The following is a 24,023-nucleotide window of genomic DNA, read 5'->3' as shown; positions in this document are numbered from 1 at the left end:
GGAAGCTCGCCTGGTCCGAGCAGCTGCTCTTCCTCCTGAGGGTCCCCAGGCCTGGCGACTCATGCGTTTGTTTTCTGGTGTCCTGCTGAAGATCGTTCACTTTCATTTTGTCTTCCGAGGTGAACAATGACCGATAAGCTCCCTTCTCAGAAATCTTGAGCTGTTTTAAGGCCAATCAAATCTCCTCTTCCTTAAGCTGAGCCACCCCAATTATTCTGGCTCGGGCTTTTAATGACTGAACATCTTTTTATTCTTTCAGGAGGATATTGACGTATCTGCTCAGTAAATTAACATCAGCTGACTTTTTGGGCGCTTCCAAGTCCTCCTGCCCATAGGAAAAAGGGAGAGGACGAGAGGATTAGAGGAAAGGGTGGGGGAGCCATCTCAACATTTATCAAGGTAAGAGGACCGGCACACATTTTTAAAAAAACGCATTACTTTTATCCGTTTTTTGAGGGTCTATTGCTCATATCTTTAATCATCTCTATTGCTCTTCCCTGAATCCCTTCTGGTTCTCAACGTCCTTTTCAAAGGATGTTCAGCAAAATTCCCCATTATTCTGGTCAGGGCTCAAGGAGCTACATCAAATCATGGAAGAATTACTTTCAAACCTCTGTAAGTCATACAAGCGTCCTTTATTATAGCCCAGGTATCAGGCTAGCTTGCTTTCTTTGCGTCTAGTAACACTCACTTGTTACTTCACGTGCAGCTGGTGGTCCACGGGGGCCCCTGGATTTTTGGTTTTGTTTTCTCTCTTCTATACCTGTGCCTAACTAGCAAGGATTTTTGTGTTTGTATGATCTCTCTGCCATTTTATTTAAAATAGTTTCACTGAAGCAGAATAAACACATGCAGAAGTGCTCATATAAGTGTACAACTTAAAAAGTTTTCACAGACAGGAAGAGCCCATGTAACCAACATTCAGATTAAGCGACATTACGTTGTCAACAGCCCAGAAGCCCTTCCTGTGGTCTTTTACCACCTTCACCCCCAGTCCGCCTGTGTTAACCAGTCTGCTGATTGATAATGCCATAGATTGATTTAGCCTGTTTTCATTCTTTATAAAATGCCGTCAGTGTGTGCGCAGTTCTGTGTCTGGTCCACTCATGGTGCCCTCCGTTTCCGCTCTTTTATTAAACTCACCCTTTTCATTTGTAGGCCTAGGAGGATCTAGGGACTTGAGGACCAAAGCATTTTAGCCTCAGACCTGTCAGTGTTGGCTGCAGCTAACTAAATTAGTCCCTGTGACACACCAGAGTTCTAAGTTAGTCCCTGTGACAGGCCAGAATTCTAATTTAAAATTTTACTTTAACCATTTATTGGTTATTTTATCCCTCTTTTTCCTCAAATCAACCATCTCCTCCCAGGTCATACTTTTATGTCAGGGTACTCTCAGAAGACATTGTGTGTGTGTGTGTGTGTGTGTGTGTGTGTATGTGTTACCATATAAAAAACACAGAAGGGGGTTTTAGCCCTATGGGGAATTATTTCTGCTACTATGAAGGAAATGAGTATAGAGAGCTGAGGCTACGTTTAGGGAGACCCTTAGTTCAGTGGTTCCATTCAGCGTTTAGTCCCTAGTTGTGGTTTCTCTAATACACTGTAGGCATGGCAGAGGTCGAGGCAGGGAAATGAGGGTCCTCAGTACCTTAGGGCAAAGCTTCCCAACCTTTCCCACAACACGGCACCACAGAAAATACTACTACTTACATTGCAAACTGGGCACATAGAGGAGATGTTTTTGTAGTGGTGGGTCACAAAATGCAATACAGTGTTTTACACCATTCAGATATTTACAACAGTTACATTTACGTGTATATTTATATTTAAATATATTTAGTAAATGTATGTAACATATGTATTTCTATTATTATATGGATTTATCTTTAAGGAATCGAATAACGCCTCCTTTTTCATGCCACATATAATGTTGACTTTTGTGTAGGTGATGATGTGAGTAGAATTTCAAATCCAAGCTAATTTATGTCCCATTAACCATTTTATTTTTTAAATTTAAATTTTAAAATTAATTATTAATTATTTTTGGCTGCGTTGGGTCTTCATTGCCGTATGTGGGCTTTTTATTGCGGTGGCTTCTCTTGTTGCGGAGCACAGGCTCTTGGCGCACAGGCTTCAGTAGTTGTGGCACACGAGCTCAGTAGTTGTGGTGCACGGGCTTAGTTGCTCCACGGCATGTGGGATCTTCCCGGACCAGGGTTCGAACCTGTGTCCCCTGCATTGGCAGGTGGTTTCTTAACCACTGTGCCACCAGGAAGTCCTGATACTATTCTAGAATAAAGCAGTTCTAATTTGCAGAGTGAACATGCCTTATTAGAGCGATGCTTCATCAGTTAGCTTAGACATGACTCAAAGGCACGTCACCCAGAATTGCAACAGAACTGTCCAATGTAAGTGAAGCTGGAGGTTGAGCTGAGCCTGCCCGGAGCCCCTGCCCACCCCCACGGTCCTTCTCCAGGCACATGGAACACAGGGTCCTCCAGCAGCTCATGGGCCCCTTGTCCATGAGCAGCAGCTGCAGACTTCGTGGCCTGCTGCCCAAGTCCAGGGCCAGGTGGTGGAGCCACGGGTGCGGGGCGTTGCTCTTGTGTGTGTGCCTGCACGACCATGCAGCATGCCATTGGACCCCGCTCCCCCTGGCCGCCTGCCCAGGAGCCTCTGGTGAGGTTGCTCCAGCTGCCCTGGAGGTTGGGGTCCTCTCCCGGGTCATTCCCGGAGCTCATTTGCAGCACACTCCAGTTGGCTCACCATTTGGGACCTTCTTCCTAAGATGTTTCAGTGCTCCAGAACCCTTGACCCAGTCTGTTTGGGCTCCTGTAACATCTACTCCATAGATGGAGTAAATTTTCTTCTCAGAGTTCTGGAGGCTGGAAGTCTGAGATCAAGGTGCCAGCACGGTCGGGTTCTGGTGAGGGCCTCTTCCAGGTTGCTGACTGCAACTTTTCGTCGTAACCTCATACGGCGGAAAGAGAGGATCGCGCTCCTAGGAGTTTTTTGGTAAGGTCACTAATCCCACTCATGAGGGTACCACCCTCACGACCTAATCACTTCCTAAAGGCCCCATCTCCAAATATCATCACGTTGGGAGTTAGGATTTCAACATATGAATTTCGGGGAGACACATTCAGTCTGTGGCACCCCTCCAGCAAGCAAGCTAGTGTCTGAACCAGCTGAGACCAGTAGAGCCCTGTTGGGCAACTTCTTGATCATCTATTCAAAAGCTGGTGAAAAGGTGTCTCAACATGCGTTGGGCTGAAGACCTTTACACAGGTTGCAGACAGGTGAACCATGGATTTACTTCATTGGAATAAACGCTCTGCTGCACTTTCTTTGCACTTAAAGAACGTTTTTTTCCTTGTCTCAGGCAACATGAGGTCTATGGTAATGAATAAGGCATTCTGTAGGGAATGATGGTGCTGGCAGTGTCTTATGATCGGGGAAGCGAACACTTATATAGACTATGCATCTATTCATACAAGGGCAAATCACTGCCCCCACGGTGATGGAAAGGATTCAGTGTCATCAACCTGTCACCAGGTGATTGGCTATTCAGCTCAGGGAATAATACCATTTTGGGAGTCTATTCATATATTCTTCCGATCAATCTTCCGATCTCATTCTTTCTAAGTCCTTGACTAGTTGGCCAACCCATTAGTCTCTGCTCATGAAGCAGTAGATCCATACTTCAGTCGTTTCCCCTGTAATGGGTCAGAGCAGCAAACCCAAGTATGGTGTATGTTATCCCCCAAACCCACAGGTCTATCAAATACTGTATCTCTTTCTTTGTATTAGGAAGTGCATTTTCTCACTCATTCCTGACATCTTTCAGACCCCTGGGTGCCTAGAAACTTTGCAATATGGAATGCCTCTAAACTTTCATGGGGTTTGCCTCCTGTTGCCTGAAATGCATGTATCTTACTAAGACACCTAAAATATTTGCTACTTCCTGGTCACCAGGTCCAATTTGTACAGTGTCATGAATTAAATACAGTAATGTTCTCTGAGAATCAAGATGACCAAGTTCTCGTGGACTATAGTACAACAGAGAACAAGATAGTCGATACAGCCCTGATATAAAGCCTCAGGTGAAAGTGTACTGTTGTCCCTGCCATGTGAAGGCCATCAGCTTAGCTGCTTGGAATTGAAGAAAAGCTACCTCTAGGACTGTAGCTTCATAGCAGGTGCCGGGGGTGTTTTTGATTTGTCCTAGTAAAGATATCCATCTGGAACTGCTGTTGGACTTGGCATCAGCACGTGACCAAATTCTCTATCATCTATACTCATTCTCTATGATCTATCTGGTTTCTGCCCCAGTCAAACATGAGTTAAATATTAATGTGGTCAGAATCACCACTCCTGGATCTTTTAAGTATTTGATGGTTACACTAATCTGTGCCATTCTCCCAGGGTTATGATATTTCTTTGGGTTCATTATCTTGGTAGTGGGGGGAGGGGGAAGTTCCACTTGAAAGGAGACAGTTTCCCACTTGGTCCTTCCTGCCATGATGGGCTGCGTTCCGTGGGTCAGGGAGCCACTGTGAGATTCTGTGAGTTACTAATGTATCTATTACTATTATGTATTCTGGGAAGATAACAACAGGATAGAGCTTCAGTCCTACTGAACCCACTGTAAGACAGACCTGATTTCCATGAGCTCATACTCTCACTGTGGGACCACTATGGAAATTTGAGTCTCCTGTGGTTAGCATGAGTTTAGAAACGGTATCTACTAGTCCCTGGAAGGTCTGGGTATTTCCCTTTTCCTGTTCTGTTCAACGGAGCCAGGTGTCTTTGGGGGAGGATTGGGGGAAGATTCATAGACCTATGGCTGCATTGCAGGCATGTGCTCAAAGAGACCCCTACCCCCACGCCCCACCCCAGCTCCACCCCCCAAGTCAAGGGATTCTGGGCCTTTGGGTCCGAACACTGGGGAAGTTTTGATTCTCTACTATGATTTTGCCCACCAGGCCCAGAATTTTTCTGCTTATATATGTCAAGCAGCATCTTAATAGTCCGTACATCTACTGCAGGCATAGTGACCCCATGATCAGGTAGCCAGGGCCACAGATTCCTAGAGGCCCAAACAGTCCAACGACCGCTCCAGTCTTACGTTATTGCAATGTGCACATTGTGTCTTTGAGACACCTGACCCCTCCTCTGCAGGGATCCCACTTTTTCCATTAACACCAGAGACCCTAATTCTGTTGCCGTCTTTCCCACTATCATTTCCTGCCTACAGAAAACAGCCAAGAAGAGCTTTTCAAGGAGGCCTGTGAACACTTGACAATGGAATTCTTCTGGCCTCATGAAGGGAGTTATCCTCTAGCCCTCTCAGGGAGTGTGGTTAGGTGTGGCTATGATGTTGTACAGAAGAGACCCCTCCAACATTCTTAACTACCTGAGCCTTCAAATTTCCTCTCCTTCAGAATGTTAGAAAAGTCCTCCTTCACTGCCAGCCTCTGTTGAGTCCAGCATAGCTCTGAATGCCCCTCCCTGGGGTTCACGCCAGCACATGAAATCCCGAATCTTCAGCGAGCATGACTGTATCATCAAATTCTCTCCGACCCAGTTTTAAATTTTGTCCATCTCCATCCAATGCCCTTGGAACTCCCTCCAATGAACACGCCATGATTCCTGCTGGTTTCCCTGTGAACCTTTTGGCGTACAGGCTCTCTCCTCCTGTACCAGACTTTGTCCTTCTCCATCTGGGCTATCCTAGGATACAACTCTGATTATGGGCCTGGAGACACTAAGTGTGTGGGATGGGTCCCGAGGCAACTTGGCAGCCACATCTGTCTCTGCTCCAACGTTCCAACCAATGAATCAGGGTCCCACCCTTGCAACCAGTGGAAAACATGAGAAATCTGGTGGGGTTGAAAATCTAATTGACTCTGTATGTCTGTCACCTTGTCCCCTTTATAATCAGTCCCTGGGCATATCTGCCCAGCAGGAGATCAGTAACTCCCTCAAGGCTACCATGGAGGATTTGGGGGTTTCCACCCATGTTCTGAGTTGGGCATTCAGGACCTTCACTTTGTCCCTTCTTTGTGTAGGTGTAGTCTCTGGGGCTGTCAGAAAAGCCATCCACACCACAGACCTGTAATCAGCATTGTCAGCACAGCCAAGCACTCCATCTGCCAGCATCTTGCCTTCCTTTTGCACTCTTCCAATGCACTGCTGGTGACGATTTGAGCAGCTTTGATGCCACCGTATTTTATAGATTACCTGTGTTCTATCTCCCTCTGGTAAGGGGGTTATCCCTGTACATCTCCAGTATGTGAGCAACCCCATCCTAGAACCTCACATGAGAGTTATTTTCCTCTGGGGCCATCTCTGGTACCGACGAGTTCATCAGTCAGGGTCCCAGTGGGAAAGGGAAAGCACAGTGAAGTGGGGTAACTGAAGAGGGTTTTTACAAAGAGAGATTTACAAGGTGTGAGCAGGGTAGCACCCTGGGGCTGGAAAGAGCTGGGATCCCTTGTCTTATCTAGGTCTCAGTGGTTCCCAGAACCTGGAGAGAGAGCTGTAGGTATAGGAAGAGGCCGCAGAAGAGGATCTGTGGTCTTGGGAAGGGGAATGCTGTTACTGGCAATCCTCAGCTCAAAAGGGTGAGAGCCTGGGAGGGGGACTGCGATGTTGTCAGGCCCGGGCTGGGGAGGGGAAGGGGAGGGAGAGGGACCAGCCTTTCGTCTGCGTGCTCTTCCGTGGGTACAGGAAACCTAGGGGACACTCATCAGCAAGTCACCCTGAAAATCCTCAAACTCTGTCTAGACTAGTCACCTCAAAACTGGTAGCGCACACTTCCTGATTTAAAAAAAGAAGTCACCTATTAAAGACACTTGGGGGGAAATTGGGGAAATTCTTATTAGGTAATGTTGAAGACTGAAGTCATTCTTCTTCATTAGAACGTCTTAAGAAGATGTTGAAGATGTTTTGTTAAGTGTGACGATTTCTTGTGGATGGTAGGAAAATGTCCAATTTTTAGGTGCAGTTTAAAAAATGTCATGTTGTCTGTAACATATGTTAAGTTGGTCCAGCCAAAAAGGAAAATATGTGGATGTAACATAGATGCTGCAACGCTAGCAGCTCTTTATTCTGGGTGGTGACTCTGTGGGTGGTCATTGATGTAGTCTTTTTCTGTATGTTTGAAATTTTTCAAAATAAAAAGTCAACAACATGGTAGGATTCTGTGGCCTCCCGTATCCTCAGAGAAGTGGTAGCAGATGGAAGCATTCGACAGCTCACAGCTGTTTGGCAACACGGGCGGCAGCATCGCTCACCGTGAGGTCACTGTATCAGCCTGTATACGAATAACAAGGGAGCTGGATGAAATGCAGATTCCTGGGCACCGCCTGCCTGAATCAGGTTGTCCTGTGGGTGGGGCAGAGGCATCTGCATACGGAACAGATTCCCTAGAAGAGAAGCATAAGTGTGGTCAGTTACCAGTCCAACTAAGGGTCGAGGGCGAAACATTTGGATTCTGTTTCCCACTAAATGGCTGTGTGACCTTGGGCAACTTGCTTAACTTCCCTGGGCCTCAGTGCAAAGTGGTGACCTTACATAAAAGCTACCTAACCAGAGCTACCTCGCTGGTTAGTTTAATTCCATATTGTATTTTTCTTAATGCTCTCTAAGGTGCTTTCCAGGTAAAGGTGATAAGCTAGGCGGTCAGAAAGAGTAAGTGTTGTTTATCACATACTCATTATGCGTATTTGTAAGCATGGTACGTACAACACTGGGTCTGATGCTCAGAACAGTGGGAGAGACAATGGTGACCCTCTCTTTCCAGATGAGGAAATGTGCTTGTCTAGGTTTGTGTCAGTTTCCTGCCGCTGCTGTAACAGATTACCACAAACGGAGTGGCTTAAAACTACACAAATTTGGGACTTCCCTGGTGGTCCAGTGGTTAAGGTTCCACGTGCCCAGTGTAGGGGGCGCAGGTTCGATCCCCAGATGGTTGGGAAACTAAGATCCCGCATGCTGCACAGCGTGGCCAAAGAAAAAACGACACAAATCTGCTCTCTTACAGTTCCGGAGGTCAGATGTCCTAAAATCAAATTCAGCAGTGCTGTGTTCCTTGTGGAGGCCCTGAGGGAGAATCTGTTTCCTTCCCTTTTCCAGCTTCTAGAGACAGCCGGCATGGCTGGCGAGGGCCCCTTCCTGTATCTTCAGCCTGGCAGCGCAGCATCTTCACATCTGCCTCTTGCTCTCTCTCTGACCTTTGCTTCTATTGTCACATCGCCTCCTCTGACTGTGACCCAGCTTCCCCCTTAAAGAACCCTGCGATTACACTGCCCCTGCCCCCCGAATAATCCAGGATCGTCTCGCCACCTCAAAACTCTTAATCACACCTGCAAAGTCCCTTTTGCTGTGTAAGTTGCATCATATGCTAGGCTTACACTTTAAAATCAAAATGTAAAGCAAACATCGAGGACAGGTAAAACTAATCTTGAAAAAAATCCTTAGATCAAACTTAATTCATTAAGGCCACGGGAAGCTCAAAGCTGAGAATTAACCATTAGTAGGTCTCTTTGTTTTTCAGCTGTGGCTTCTTTCCCCAGGGGAAAGTGGGGAAAATATGGTTGACTAGGAAAGGTTAATGGAACAAATAGACATTTCCCTCCCTCTTTTCCTTCCTGTTTCGCTTCCTCTGCATCCCCTCCCCCCCCCCCCTTCCTTTCTCAGGTGTAGTTAAATGCACATCCGCTCCATATTAGATCCTTCCCCTAGATGGACGCTCTGAGGGGTAATTCCGAGACTGTCCGCTGGGGGCATCAGCGGGGCATCAGTAATGGCATCTCTTCCCATTACTGTGATGAGCATGGTGTAGGTGCAGCCTGAGCGCGCCTCCCCCTGGTCCCTAGATCCCTGCCCTGGGGCTCTTCTGAAGCCTCGGCATGGGCGGCTGCTGCAAGCTGCTGTCACCCCCAGGTGTGCGATCTGGAAGCGTCGTTGTCCGGGAGGCCACTTGGATCTGTGGCGACGAGAGCCACTGGGTCACGGCTTCCCCTTCATGCCCAGGTGGACACTTGCAGAACTGGGTACCGGCATCCACCTCAGGGGACTTGATGACACATCCTCGGCCTGGCTTCCCTCCTTCCCTGTTTCCCATCCCGTGTCCTGCGCTGCTGCTTCCTGGGATCACCCCCAAGTCAGCCGTCTCGGGCTCTGCTTTGGGTGAGACAGGCGGGGACCTGGGACGCGGGACCGTTTGCTGCAGTGCTTACAGCTGGACAGACGTGTCCTCCAGCAACAGAACGCAAAGAAACTCTACGGGACGAGAAATAACTGCACACAGGCGCAGTCAGGGTAATTACGAACAGTAAGATTCAAAAAGGCCACAGGTCGACTGCCACTTCTGAGGGGCTGGGTGCACAAGCAGGGGCGTACTGCGCACGATCCTCACCAGGGCACCACCGAGGGGGTGGGCCGACCAGCTAGGCCACGCCTCCGGCCCCACCCACCGATCTGTCTCCACCCTCACCTTCTTTAAAGGAACCAGCCCGCCCTCCTACCGGCGAGCAAGGGCACGCATTACTTGCTTTCACTCCCTCCTGCTGCAGCAGGAAAGTCATGCCCGAATTCCTCATCTGGCCTCTTATCAACTGCTGTTGACTAAGGAGTCCAAGGACCCGCGTCGGTAACACGGGGGCACTGAAGGTAAGCCTCCAGGTGCGCCCCGCTAGCAAGGTGCCAGGGGCTCTTATCCTCCGTCTTAGTACCGCGAGGATCACCCTCTTCTAATCTTCACGCACCGTTACGCAGAGCAAGGGAAGCTCAGTGTTGTCCGAGCTTACGTGTCTTTGACTACCAGTGAGGCTGAGCATTCTCTTTCCGTGGAAAGATTTTCTTCCATGTTATGTAATTCCTTCTTTTATGCTTTAATTATTGAAAGTATACTTAGAATTCTGGGGTTCTGATCTCACTGTGGATTGAGAATTATTTTTTCATACATGTTGTAATTTGGGTCACGTACCCTGTTATCTGGCTACTTGGGGGCCCCTCAGAGCAGTTCTTTTTTTTTTTTTTTAACGTTTTTTGTTTTTAAACATCTTTATTGGAGTATAATTGCTTTACAATGGTGTGTTCGTTTCTGCTTTACTCAGAGCAGTTTTGCATCTGTTTCTATCAGACAACAAAGGGGGATTACCATTCTAGGGCCACACTGTTTGGAGGTCTAATTGACACGCAACATTATATCCGTCTCAGGTGTGTGACATAATGGTTCGATATTTGTATACATGTGGGCTGATGGCCACAGTGAATCTAGTTCTTGACTCCTAACCCTACCTCTGACAACCACCGATCTCGTGTCTGTAACTATGAGTGTTTTTTTTCATTTGGTTTTTAGATTCCACATATGAGTGAGATCATATGGTATTCATCCTTTTCTGTTTGATTTATTTCACTTAACATGATGCCCTCAAGCTCCATCCATGATGGTGCAAATGGCAAGATTTTCTTCTTTTTTATGGCTGGATAATATTCCACATTTTCTTTAGCCGCTTATCTGTTGATGGACACTTAGGTTGCTTCCATGTCTTGGCTATTGTAAATGATGCTGCTGTGAACATTGGGGGGTTATATATCTTTTCAAGTTAGAGTTTCTTTCAGATAACTAGCCAGAAGGGGAATTGCTGGGTCACATGGTATTTTTAATTTTTGGAGGAACCTCCATACTGTTTTCTACAGTGGCTGCACTATTTCCATGCCCACCATCAGTGTAAAAGGGTTCCCTTTTTGCCACATCCTGGCCAGCATGTTGCATTTCCATTTGCACTTGTCTCAAGAGTTTTAAGTTCTTCTTTTGATTTCTTCTTTGACCTGTTGGGCGTTCAGTAGCGTGTTGTTTAATCTCCATGTATTTGTCAATTTTCCAGTTATCTTCTTGCAATTGATTTCTAGTTTCATACCATTGAGGTTGGAACAGATTCTTGATACAATTTCAGTCTTCTTAAATTTATTAAGACTTGCTTTGTGGCCTAACATATGATCTCTCCTGAGAACATTCCATGTGCCCTTGAGAAGAGTACATGTTCTGCTGCTTTTGAATGGGAAGTTCTGTAAATGTCTGCGAAGTCCCTCTAGTCTGGTGTGTACTTTAAGTCCATGTTTCCTTATTGATTTTCTGTCTAGATGATCTGTCCATCGCTGGAAGCAGGGTATTGAAGTCCCCTGCTATTATTGTGTTTCTGTCTGTTTCTCCCTTTAGGTCTGTTATCAACCCCTTTAGAATGTAAGCTCCATGTAGGGAGGGATATTCTCTCTTGTGGTCATTGCTGGGGCCATAGCACCCAGCTTGGTATGTAGTCTGCACTCGATAAATATATGCTGAGAGAGAGAGAGAGGGAGGGAGGGAGGGAGGGAGGAGGGAGGGAGGGAGGAGGGAGGGAGGGAGGGAGGAGGGAAGGGAGGGAGGGAGGGAGGAGGGAAGGGAGGGAGGGAGGGAGGGAGGAGGGAAGGGAGGGAGGGAGGGAGGGAGGAGGGAAGGGAGGGAGGGAGGGAGGGAGGAGGGAAGGGAGGGAGGGAGGGAGGAGGGAGGGAGGGAGGAGGGAAGGGAGGGAGGGAGGGAGGAGGGAGGGAGGGAGGGAGGAGGGAAGGGAGGGAGGGAGGAGGGAGGGAGGGAGGGAGGGAGGGAGGAGGGAAGGGAGGGAGGGAGGGAGGGAGGAGGGAAGGGAGGGAGGGAGGGAGGAGGGAAGGGAGGGAGGGAGGGAGGAGGGAAGGGAGGGAGGAAGGAAGGGAGGGAGGGAGGGAGAGAGGAAGGAGGGAAGGAAGGGAGGGAGGGAGGGAGGAAGGCAGGCAGGCAGGCAGAAATGGGAGTTCCCTGACGGGGGTTCAGCATCCTCAGCTGTTACCCTGGCTCCCCAGCTTCCTCTCTGTCTCCAGCCTCCCTGCCTCCATCAGCCGCCCATTCTCCTCCCACACCACCTTCAGGTATTCTGTGTTCTCTGCACTTTTGCTGAGTCCACCAAACGCACCTCTGGGAAGCTTCAGGACCAATCACTGTCCTGTTAATATCATGCTTGGGGCTGAAACACATAAAACCCAAAGTTTGCTGTGACTTAACACAGTAACAGTTTATTTTTCACTCACATTGTCATCCAGTGTGGCCATGTTTGTAGGTGACTGTAGTGAGTTGAACCACAGCCTCCAGAAAGGTGTGTTGAAGTTCTAACCCCTGGTACCTGTAGATGTGAACTTGTTGGGAAAAAGGGTCTTTGCAGATGTCATTAAGTAAGGCTCTCGAGATGAGAGCACCCTGCATTAACTGGATGGACCCCCACTCCAATGACAAGTCCTTATAAGAAGCATGACAGGAGGGCTTCCCTGGTGGCGCAGTGCTTAAGAATCTGCCTGCCAATGCAGGGGATACGGGTTCGATCCCTGCTCTGGGAAGATCCCACATGCCGTGGAGCAGCTAAGCCCGCGTGCCACAACTACTGAAGCCCGCGAACCTAGAGCCCACGCTCTGAAACAAGAGAAGCCACCGCAGTGAGAAGCCCGCACACCGCAACAAAGAGTAGCCCCCGCTCGCCGCAGCTAGAGAAAGCCTGCACACAGCAACAAAGACCCAAAGCAGCCAAAAATAATAAGTAAAGTTTAAAAAAATTAAAAAAAAAAAAGAAACACAAGAGGAGAAGACACAGAGGAGCAGACCACGTGAAGATGAAGGTAGAGAATGAAGTCATGTAGCTGCGACCCTAGGAGCACCCGGAGGTGCAGAGGCTGGAAGTTTCAGCGAGTCCCCTCGAGAGCTTTAGGAGCGCGTGCCTCGGTTTTGAACTTCTGGCCTCCAGAGCTGTCAGACAGCAGATGTCTGTGTTTTCAGTCATTAGGTAAGTGGTCCTTTGTTAGGCAATCCTAGGAAACTAACACGGTGACCTTCCTTGTGGTCTCCCGGGACCCAGGCCCCTTCCTTCAGGGGCTGTGCTTTTGTCTAGCTACACAGAGCTGTCTCATGCTGCCCGCGCCTGGGGAAGATGACCATGCAGAAGGCGCCTTGATGTCTTAACCCCTGTAGCTGGGAGGGGGCACGCAGCCCACCGGGTGCAAGGCCGTCTGGAGAACATAATTCCCTGCTGGGCAGCCACTTTCCAGTAACTGCTTGTCACCATGAAAGGCCAGCACAAATCTTTGGTGGCATATTTATTGTACGTTCAGATCAGTGTTCAACCTTGGCCTCAGCCGTCTGCCCTTTACTATTTAGCCTGATTGGTGTCTGTCCCCCATTAAGGGAATTGATGGTAGCTGCAGGCAGATGGGTGAGGCAGAGTCCTTGAGGGCTCCTCCTTTGGCCTCTGCGATGTGAAGAAGATAATGGGTTAGAGCAGTTTTCAAAGACAGCCTTCAAAGGGGAAAGGGAGCATCTCAGAAGCCCACCTGAGCGCGAGAATTTTGTGAAACGGGAAGGGGAGGACAGCCTCGCTCATGTGGGTCCAGGGACCATGGTCTGGGCTTAATATCGCTTCCCCTCTTACCAAGAACTGAAGTCCTAGCGCTGCTACAGGGGACTCAGGGCAACTGCTGGGACCCTTCCCGGCCCCGCGCTTAGCATGGGAGGCGTGTAAGACTCAATCATTCCCGGCACCTCCTGGGCGCACCTCCTGGCCTGCCCACAGCCGCGGTCGTGTAACCCGTGTGTTCACGGGCAGGACTTGTGGGTGTGTTCACAGAAGCAGTTCTGGTTTTGGCCTCCCACTGTCCCTCTGAACTTGCTCACAGCCGCTACCCTCCTGCTGCCCTGAGTGAAAAGTTCCGGTGGGTGCCCTGACTTTTCTGAGCACTGTTAGATCATTAAAATTGCCGTGTGAACTTAAGTCCCAGACATAGCCTGGGTTCAGTCACTCCTAGAGAAGACCCGTCCAGACCCAGAGCAAAACTCCATCTTCACCCGCAGGTCACGCTCTGCTCAGCTCCCTCAAGAGGCCTCCGCTGGCCGCAGGGGAGGTCGCCTCCATCCCAAAGGCCTCCTCTTCTTTTTCCTTAGTTTGCACATCTTCCTTCCCCAGCTCGGTAACCTCTTCTGCCCTCTCCGAGGCCGTGAGGGGGATGAAGAGAAGGGGACCCAGAAGTTCTTAGTCCGGTGGTGCCTCTGACTCGCTGACACCGCTGCCTTGGCTTTTCCAGGCTGGAGTCGGCACCAGCCCTGCGCCCCCAACTGCAGGGACACATCAAGCTTCCTGACGGTCCCCTCGAAGCCTCTCCCAAGGCAAAGGGCAGAGACCTCCCCGCTACAAAGCCACCCTTGAGATGAAGGTGGGACCCACAGCACCCAACTCTTGTTGTGAGTGAAGGGGTTCGAGGTTGGGTCACCAGTTTTCAATGATCTACTTCAAAATTCTGCAAACGGCCTCAGCTCTCCATTATAACGTAGCAGTTACTATAGCTTTGGTGCCTTGGCGGAAACGTCCAGTTTCACATTCTACTACGATAAGCACCATATCAAGGTGCTACGCTAGGGGTTTTAGGAGCTTTGATCTTCACAGCCAAATTTCTAGGTGAGTGTCGTTATTCCCAATTTACAGATGAAGAAACTGAGGCCTGGTTCCTGAAAGAGCCAGTGCCAGAGTCTGAAGCCAAGTGTCTCCTGCTACGTGTGCTCCTTGCTGTGTCACACCCCTTAAAAGTGGTTGGGAGGAGGACCGTCCCCTGCACCCCTCTCTGAGGAAAGATGAAATGTGCTTGTCACAGTTGTCCTTAATCATTTATGTAATCATTTGCTGATAGTGCATTTTCCCGCCAGAATGTCGGCTCCATGAGCTCCAGACCCCTGGGTCTGTCTTGATTACAGCTGGTTCCCCAGCCTGGTCCAGCACCTGGCACCAGTGAGGGCTGCAGAAGTGTTTTTTCTATATCAGGCAGGTAGGTGCTTGGAGTGGAGATGGGCAAGGGTGGGTCTATGTGGGACATTAAGGAATCGGAGGAAAAGGGAGGAAGTAAGAGAAGAGAGGGCATTGTTTTTGTTTGTTTGTTTTGAATTTTATTTAGTTTATTTTTTTATACAGCAGGTTCTTATTAGTTATCCATTTTATACATATTAGTGTATACATGTCAATCCCAATCTCCCAATTCATCCCACCACCACCACTCCACCATTTCCCCCCCTTGGTGTCCATACGTTTGTTCGAGAAGAGAGGGCGCTGTTGTGTGAGAAGGACAGAGGGGAGGAAAGTTTAGTTTGCTTGCAGGAAAGGATGTGTCAGCAGCAGAACCATGAGGCAGAGCCTGGAGAGAAAGGTTGCAACGAGAGTGGGAGAGGCCCTCGTTCCAAGGAACTGAGGCTCAGATGGGACACCCCAGGGTGGGAGCATGGGTTTCCTGAGATGGAAACGCTTTGAACTTTTCTCTGGGCTCTACAACCAGTAAGAGTGAAATCAGCAGCAGACAACCAGGGCATCCCATGATTTGTAGAGATTATTATCTCTTGGAGGTCCCTGAATGAGATCTGCCCTGATTTGTTTTTTTTTTTAAGACAAAAAGCCTATTGAGGGCCAGCACCAGAATTCTTCTTAGGGAGGAAATTCTTTTTTGTTTGGGAAAATATCTGGACTAAGCTCTTTGGGACACAAAACGAGACTATGAAAGGCACATTTCATTTGCACAGCAAATGAAAGAGCTGTTTAAACTGGACTGCAGGAGAAGATGAAGAGAACTTGATCTCAGTGTGAGAGGCACAGAGAGGAGGGGAGAGGACACATAAGTTGGTGAAAGGCTGTGTGGCCGCAGGAAGCAGGAGGTCTCTCAAAGTGGCTGAAACCTGGGAGCTTAAATGGTCTCACATGAGGAGTGTCCTGAGGTCAGGGGTTCCGGAAGACCCAGGCTCTTCCCATATCTCTGCCCCACTGGCCTTGGCCTGGGGACTCTCCCTCCTGGTTGTGCCGTATCTGTCCAACTCTGGGAAGATGGTCCTCATGTAGCTGCATTCAAAGGCAGGGCAGAGGGCTTCCCTGGTGGCGCAGTGGTTGAGAGTCCTCCTGCCAATGCAGGGGACACGGGTTCGTGCCCCGGTCCGGGAAGATCCCACATGCCGCAGAGCGGCTGGGCCCGTGAGCCGTGGCCGCTGACCCTGTGCGTCCGGAGCCTGTGCTCCACAACGGGAGAGGCCACAACAGTGAGAGGCCTGCGTACTGCAAAAAAAAACAAAAAACAAAAAAAAACCCAGCAGGGCAGAAAGGGGAGTGGAAGAGAGCTTTTCCTTTCGTATCTTATTATTTTTACCAAGAAAGAAAATACGCTCCAGAAGCTTCTAGGAGACTACTACTGGCTAGCTCTGGTGTCCTGTGTCCACAGCTATTCCCATCCCTGGCCAAGGTCAACGTGAGGGTCGCTCAGGCACATGGTTCACCCCCTGGTCCCGTCAAAGGGCTCACCTTTGAGAAGCAGGGCCCCACGCTTGACTAAAAATGAGGTTTCATTAGATGGGAAAAGGCAGGAGGTGGCTGTTAGGGAGACATCTAATGGTGTCTGACATGCGTGAAGAGCTCGTGAGGTGGGCGCTGTGATGGGGGCGTAGCCACAGTGAATCTTCCAGTGAGAATGATGATATAAGATCGCTTGGTACACAGATGACCCTCTTCTGGGCTTTCAACAATTTGTACAGCTCCCTGTCCTCGCCAGGACCACGTGTGTGTGCCTGTGGGCACTCTGCCTGCTGGTGTTCATCTGGTAGCCGTGGTGGGCTTGCCCCGACGTTAACGCTGGCATCTACCTGATCGTCAGTGCCTGTGCTGTGTCACCCTGGGTGTGTGTAAGTCAAGGATGGTGTGACCGTCGTGTCTTGGTCAGAAAAAAGTGAGTCCAAGATTTCAGAGGTGGAGGCAAAAATGACATGACAACTGAAGCCCCCCAACGCACGTGTGAGATCTCCGGGAATGCTCTGAACACCTGCGAGTCATGGAGAAGAAGGAGAGCCAACCTTATCTAGATCTGAAGGGACGCGAAGGTTTAGCTGACCTGCAGGTCATTGCTGCTCACCACTGAGGAGGAAGTACAGGCTCACGGCCATTTCAGAGAAGACTCCAATGGGTTTCCCAGGTGTACTGTTAAGCACGCCTTCCGTGATCTGGATTCTTCTTGCTCCTTCTCTTCAGAGACCATCAAGTTTGGGGGAGGTCTGTGCAGCTTCAGCCCCTCGAGTCCCCCCCAGCCCCCCCAGCCACAGCTTGCAGAGGAGTGGAGTCCCATTTCCCTCTCCCAGCTCTGGAAAGGACAGTGGGAGCTTCCACTTGGAAGGACCCTCTGAGAGCATGGAGGCAGGAGTCAGAGGTCCAAGGCTGGGAGGATTCTCTTGAGGTTGTCAGACAGGGGTCCCTACACCAGCATATTTCCCACGAACTCGGCTCCTTCCCTAAGAGGAATTTTCGGGCACATCCTTCCTCCCGTATGAGCTTCTGAGGCACAGCTGCATTGGATTCTTGCACGTAGAGCCAAGGAGTTATTTGACGGCAATTGTGAGGAGCTCTGAACAAAACCTACAAAGACAGTTATTAAACGAATCCAGGACAAAGGCAAGAAGGGGTGTTAATTGTACCCGGCTTGACACCAGCCTAATTTCTCTGGCATCATTCTACAAGTTGAAAGTGGGTAGGAGGTCCAGCTGATACAAAGAAGAATGGCATCTAGTTATGCAGAGCAGGTGACAGCTGCTCTGAGGAACCAGACTCCTCTCCTAGCAGGCAGGAGGCAGAACCTCCCCTGAGGAGGCCAGTGCTGGGCCCCCACCTTCCAACCTCTTCTCCTCTTTGGTGGCCCCAGATTCACACAGTGTTTGGGGGAGTTGTGCTCACCCTAAGGTTAGCCAGCTCCGTGGGCTCCTTATATCTTACTGCTCCACTGTGTTGGGCTCTGTTTCCCAAGTTTACCTCATGGCCCAAGATGGCTGCTTCAGCTCTAGCACTCACGTCTGCATTCCAGCCAGCAGGAAGGAGAAAAGGGGAAGATACGGGCCTGTCTCCTCCTTTCATGACATCTGGAAATTGTACACACCACTTCTGTTAATATCCAATTGGCCAGAACCCAATCTCATGGCCTCGCACAGCTGTAAAGGAGGCAAGTTTGCCAAATGAGGCAAAGAGGCACCTGAGAGTAAAAATTATAATAAATGACAAAGGAGTCAGGAGCAGTACGACAGAATAAGCACAGGGCCTTAGGGAAGAAGGCAGCAGGGGCTCTGGGCTTAACACCAGCCTGCCCTTGGCCCATCCAGACCTGGCCCTGGGCTTTCTACAGGCCTGGGAAGCAGAAACTGAGGCATGGAAGGTATTCCCTGCCAGAAATCGGTGCCTGACATCAAGGGTGGGTTGGCAACACCTCTTTCTGCGGATTTCATGATTAGAACTTATGAGGTAATAGCATATAATAAGGTTAATCATATAAACACTGTTTTGTTCTGATAATATTTCGTCATAAATGATCATGTCACCAAGTTCAAGCTCATACTGCTGACCACATGAGAGGCCAATAAATCGGGAGACAAGTTGTTGGGGGAATGAATAGCAACTTTCTTCAGAAAGCCAGCAGACTGAGAAGACGGGGGACTGCTGTCCCAAAGACCCATCTTACCCGAGTTAGAATTCAGGTTAGAATTCAGGCTTCTCTTATACTAAAAAGGGGCGGGGTGTGGCTGCTTGTTGCAAACTTCCTGGTGCCGGAATCCTTCGTTCTTGCAGCTGCCCATGTAGGTCAGGTCATGATGTTCCTACAAACCTCCAACAAGACACATGTTATTCTCTGTTCTGCAACGTTTTATCTCTATATGAATGGAAAGGTGTTATGCCTTTAAAGGTCAGGACCTTGAGGATGGGCTATCCTGTATATTTCAGGCAATAGGTAACATTCTTAACTTGTAGCAAAAGCATAGAATACAAAAGTTAGAGTGAAAGAAACAGATCTAATATGGAGTCAGATTTGTTCTTCCCTGTCACAATAATGCTACTGGCAACCAAGTTATACCCTTCATGGTGTACGTCACACTCAGGATGCAGAAACATAAAGAGTTGTTTCCAGAAACGTTTAAAGTTTCTGTTTCCACTTCCTCTCACAAACTCCACTCTCAGCATTAGTCCATCTGTCGCCAGGGAAGTGTGTGTGTGTGTGTGTGTGTGTGTGTGTGTGTGTGTGTGTGTGTGGTGGGTTTGTGGGTGGTGCAAGTGTTGCTAGAAGGATCTCACTTCTTTAAAGGCTTCACATCTACTCTTGATTATCTCCACATGATGCTCTAATAGTGCTGCATTTATTTATATTTTTGTAAGTATTTAAAGTGTTTGTTAACTGTTATTATATTTAAAAAATTGCTTTGGCCTTTCTTAATTTTTTTTTACATGGAGAGGCTCAAAAATGGAAGTGACTCACGTCTTCCTGTGTCCACCCTGCTGGGTGTATCTTGGCATTTCCTCTCTCTGCTCAGCACCACTGATCAGTGATCTGGGTGGTGTACCGCCCTCTCTCCAGCCTTGCTCACCCTGCACCAAAGATTCTCTGCCCTTCCCTCAGCCATTTTCTTTCCACCTTCATTAGATTTTGGTGTCAGGGTTATGTGATTTATTAAGTAAATTGAGTTACTTTCCTTCCACTTTTTTGTACCCTCTGGAAAAGTTTATGTGACATAGGAGTTACTCACACATTGACAATTTAAAGAAATCTATCAGGAATTCCATCAGAGTTCCAGGTCTGCTTTGAAGGTAGTTTCTGCATAACTTTCTCAGATCTTGTTCTTTTCATGCCTTCTACGCGTTGTTGCATTGCAAAAGCTTTGGTTATTTATATTTACTAGGAGAAGCATTTTGGTTTTTGTTAGAGATTCCCAAATTTAATACCATAAAATTGTGAATAGTTTTAATCTCCTTTGTACCTTTATCTCAGATGTTTATCACTTTCTCATTCTAATTTATTAATTTTTTGTTAAAACTGTTTTCTTTATTATATTTGCCAAATGTTTATCAATTTTGTTTGTTGTCAAAGAACCAGGTTTTTAATTTACTTATTTAATTCATTTTTCTACTAATTTATTTTTTTCTGCTTTTATGTTCATTTTTAATGTATTTTCCTTATTACATTTTTTTAAAATAATAAGAATATTTAAGGCTATGATGTTGCCTTTGAGTTTAACTCTTTGTAAAAAGACTTTATTCTTTAGAGCAGTTTTAGGTTCACAGTAAAATTGAGTGGGAGGTACTGAGATTTCCCATAACTCCCCTCGCCCACACATGCATCCCTCCCCCATTATCAACATCCCCCACCAGAGTGGTATGTTTGTTACAATTGTCCAGCCTACACTGACCCATAACAGTTACCCAAAGTCCATAGTTTACATTAGGGTTCACTCTTAGTGCTGTACATTCTGTGGGTTTGGACAAATGCAAAATGACATGTATCCATCATTATAGTATCATAAGGTATTATCACTGCCCTAAGATCCTCTGTGCTCTACCTATTCATCTCTCCTCCCCTTTTATATCATCTTTGAGCCCAGCTGGTTTCAATAGTGATCTCATTATTATTATTTTTTTTCAAAATAACCTGCCATTATATCCTTCAATTTCTTCTTAAACCACTGCTACTTTGAAGAGTATTAAGGGTACTTAATACTTCTTAAACCATTGCTACTTTGAAGAGTATTAAGGTACTTGCTACTTTGAAAGTATCCCTAATCCATGGGATTAAGGTTTTAGAAATCATTGTTTTAGTGTAAAACATTGAATTTTGGATTTTTTCGTTTAAGATGACAGATGAAGGACTGAAAATTTTATGACCAAAATTTAATTAGGAGATTTTATTTTTCTTAATTCACATTTCATCAATTTTATAACTGTTTCACATAAACTCCAAAAGAATGTGCATTATGTGTTTTTAAGAGCCATCAAATAAGTCAAAATAATACCATAGTGGTCAGAAAATACACTGTGTATTATTTCAATCCTTTGATATGCATGGAGACTTATTTACTGCCCAGTTTATGGTCTACTTGCTGAATGTTTCATGTGCACTTAGAAAGAATGTACACTATAGACTTGGGAGTTGTGTTATAAAAATATTAATTACGTAAAGCTAATTGATCATGTTGTTCAAATAATCTATATTTTTACTAGTATTTTTCCCCATCAATTATTGAAAGAAGGATGTTAAAAAACCTTCCACTATCTTTGTGGCTTTGTCCATTCTTCCTTTAGTTCCTTTGATTTTTAAAAAATTTTTAAATTAAATTAAATTTTTTTTTATACAGCAGGTTCTTATTAGTCATCAGTTTTATACACATCAGTGTATACATGTCAATCCCAATCGCTCAATTCATCACACCACCATCCCCACCCCACCGCAGGTTTCCCCCCTTGGTGTCCATACGTTTGTTCTCTACATCTGTGTCTCAACTTCTGCCCTGCAAACCGGTTCATCTGTAACATTTTTCTAGGTTCCACATACATGCGTTAATATACGATATTTGTTTTTCTCTTTCTGACTTACTTCACTCTGTATGACAGTCTCTAGATCCATCCACGTCTCAACAAATGACCCAGTTTTGTTCCTTTTCATGGCTGAGTAAAACTCCATTGTATATATGTACCACATCTTCTTTATCCATTCGTCTGTCGATGGGCATTTAGGTTGCTTCCATGACCTGGCTATTGTAAATAGTGCTGTGGTGAACATTGGGGTGCATGTGTCTTTTTGAATTATGGTTTTCTCTGGATATATGCCCAGTAGTGGGATTGCTGGATCATATGGTAATTCTGTTTTTAGTTTTTTAAGGAACCTCCATACTGTTCTCCACCAATGTGCAAGAGGGTTCCCTTTTCTCCACACCCTCTCCAGCATTTGTTGTTTGTAGATTTTCTGATGATGCCCGTTCTAACCAGTGTGAGGTGATACCTCATTGTAGTTTTGATTTGCATTTCTCTAATAATTAGTGATGTTGAGCAGCTTTTCATGTGCTTCTTGGCCATCTGTATGTCTTCTTTGGAGAAATGTCTATTTAGGTCTTCTGCCCATTTTTGGATTGGGTTCTTTGTATTTTTAATATTGAGCTGCATGAGCTGTTTATATATTTTGGGGGTTAATCCTTTGTCCGTTGATTCGTTTGCAAATATTTTCTCCCATTCTGAGGGTTGTCTTTTTGTCTTGTTTATGGTTTCCTTTGCTGTGCAAAAGCTTTGAAGTTTCATTAGGTCCCATTTGTTTATTTTTGTTTTTATTTCCATTACTCTAGGAGGTGGATCGAAAAAGATCTTGCTGTGATTTATGTCAAAGAGTGTTCCTCCTATGTTTTCCTCTAAGAGCTTTAGAGTGTCTGGTCTTACACTTAGGTCTCCAATCCATTTTGAGCTTATTTTTGTGTATGGTGTTAGGGAGTGTTCTAATATCATTATTTTACATATAGCTGTCCAGTTTTCCCAGCACCACTTATTGAAGAGACTGTCTTTTCTCCATCGTATATCCTTGCCTCCTTTGTCATAGATTAGTTCACCATAGGTGCATGGGTTTATCTCTGGGCTTTCTATCTTGTTCCATTGAACTATGTTTCTGTTTTTGTGCCAGTACCATATTGTCTTGATTACTGTAGCTTTGTAGTATAGTCTGAAGTCAGGGAGTCTGATTCCTCCAGCTCTGCTTTTTTCCCTCAAGACTGCTTTGGCTATTTGGGGTCTTTTTTGTCTCCATACAAATTTTAAGATTTTTTGTTCTAGTCCCATAAAAAATGCCATTGGTAATTTGATAGGGATTGCATTGAATCTGTAGATTGCTTTGGGTAGTATAGTCATTTTCACCATGTTGATTCTTCCAATCTAAGAACATGGTATATCTCTCCATCTGTTGGTATCATCTTTAATTTCTTTCATCAGTGTCTTATAGTTTTCTGCATACAGGTCTTTTGTCTCCCTAGGTAGGTTTATTCCTAGGTATTGTATTCTTTCTGTTGCAATGGTAAATGGGAGTGTTTCCTTAATTTTTCTTTCAGATTTTGCATCATTAGTGTATAGGAATGCAAGAGATTTCTGTGCATTAATTTTGTATCCTGCAACTTTACCAAATTCATTGATTAGCTCTAGTAGTTTTCTGGTGGCATCTTTAGGATTCTCTATGTATAGTATCATGTCATCTGCAAACAGTGACAGTTTTACTTCTTCTTTTCCAATTTGTATTCCTTTTATTTCTTTTTCTTCTCTGATTACCATAGCTAGGACTTCCAAAACTATGTTGAATAATAGTGGTGAGAGTGGACATCCTTGTCTTGTTCCTGATCTTAGAGGAAATGATTTCAGTTTTTCACCATTGAGAATGATGTTTGCTGTGGGCTTGTCATATATGGCCTTTATTATGTTGAGGTAGGTTCCCTCTATGCCCACTTTCTGGAGAATTTTTATCATAAATGGGTGTTGAATTTTGTCAAAAACATTTTCTGCATTTATTGAGATAATCATATGGTTTTTATTCTTCGGTTTGTTAATATGGTGTATCACATTGATTGATTTGTGTATATTGAAGAATTCTTGCAACCCTGGGATAAATCCCACTTGATCATGGTGTATGATCCTTTTAATGTGTAGTTGGATTCTGTTTGCTAGTATTTTGTTGAGGATTTTTGCATCTATATTCATCAATGATATTGGTCTGTAATTTTCTTTTTTTGTAGTATCTTTGTCTGGTTTTGGTATCAGGGTGATGGTGGCCTCATAGAATGAGTTTGGGAGTGTTCCTTCCTCTGCAATTTTCTGGAAGAGTTTGAGAAGGATGGGTGTTAGCGCTTCTCTAAATGTTTCATAGAATTCACCTGTGAAGCCATCTGGTCCTGGACTTTTGTTTGTTGGAAGATTTCTAATCACAGTTTCAATTTCATTACTTGTGATTGGTCTGTTCATATTTTCTATTTCTTCCTGGTTCAGTCTTGGAAGGTTATACCTTGCTAAGAATTTGTCCATTTCTTCCAGATTGTCCATTTTATTGGCATAGAGTTGCTTGTAGTAGTCTCTTAGGATGCTTTGTATTTCTGCGGTGTCTGTTGTAACTTCTCC

At 46.3% G+C, this 24,023-nt stretch overlaps 1 long non-coding RNA gene across 4 annotated transcripts in view; it reads left to right on the top strand.

Moving 5' to 3' along the window:
- The first annotated feature begins 299 nt into the window (after positions 1 to 299).
- Positions 300 to 24,023, top strand: part of LOC132594440 (uncharacterized) — a 47,345-nt gene continuing 23,621 nt past the window's right edge. For 3 of the 4 annotated variants that reach the window (XR_011377280.1, XR_011377281.1, XR_009560646.1), the window contains exon 1: positions 9,548 to 9,678. This is a non-coding gene — a long non-coding RNA (uncharacterized lncRNA). Of the gene's footprint in view, positions 400 to 9,547; positions 9,679 to 24,023 lie in introns of those variants that run through there. The other variant, XR_011377282.1, reaches the window with a different exon arrangement.

This window comes from Globicephala melas, chromosome 2 (assembly GCF_963455315.2).
Source record: "Globicephala melas chromosome 2, mGloMel1.2, whole genome shotgun sequence".
In the NCBI taxonomy this organism is placed as follows: Eukaryota; Metazoa; Chordata; class Mammalia; order Artiodactyla; family Delphinidae; genus Globicephala; species Globicephala melas.
Note: the sequence above shows the minus strand (reverse complement) of the source record. Positions and strands in the feature narration are given on the sequence as shown.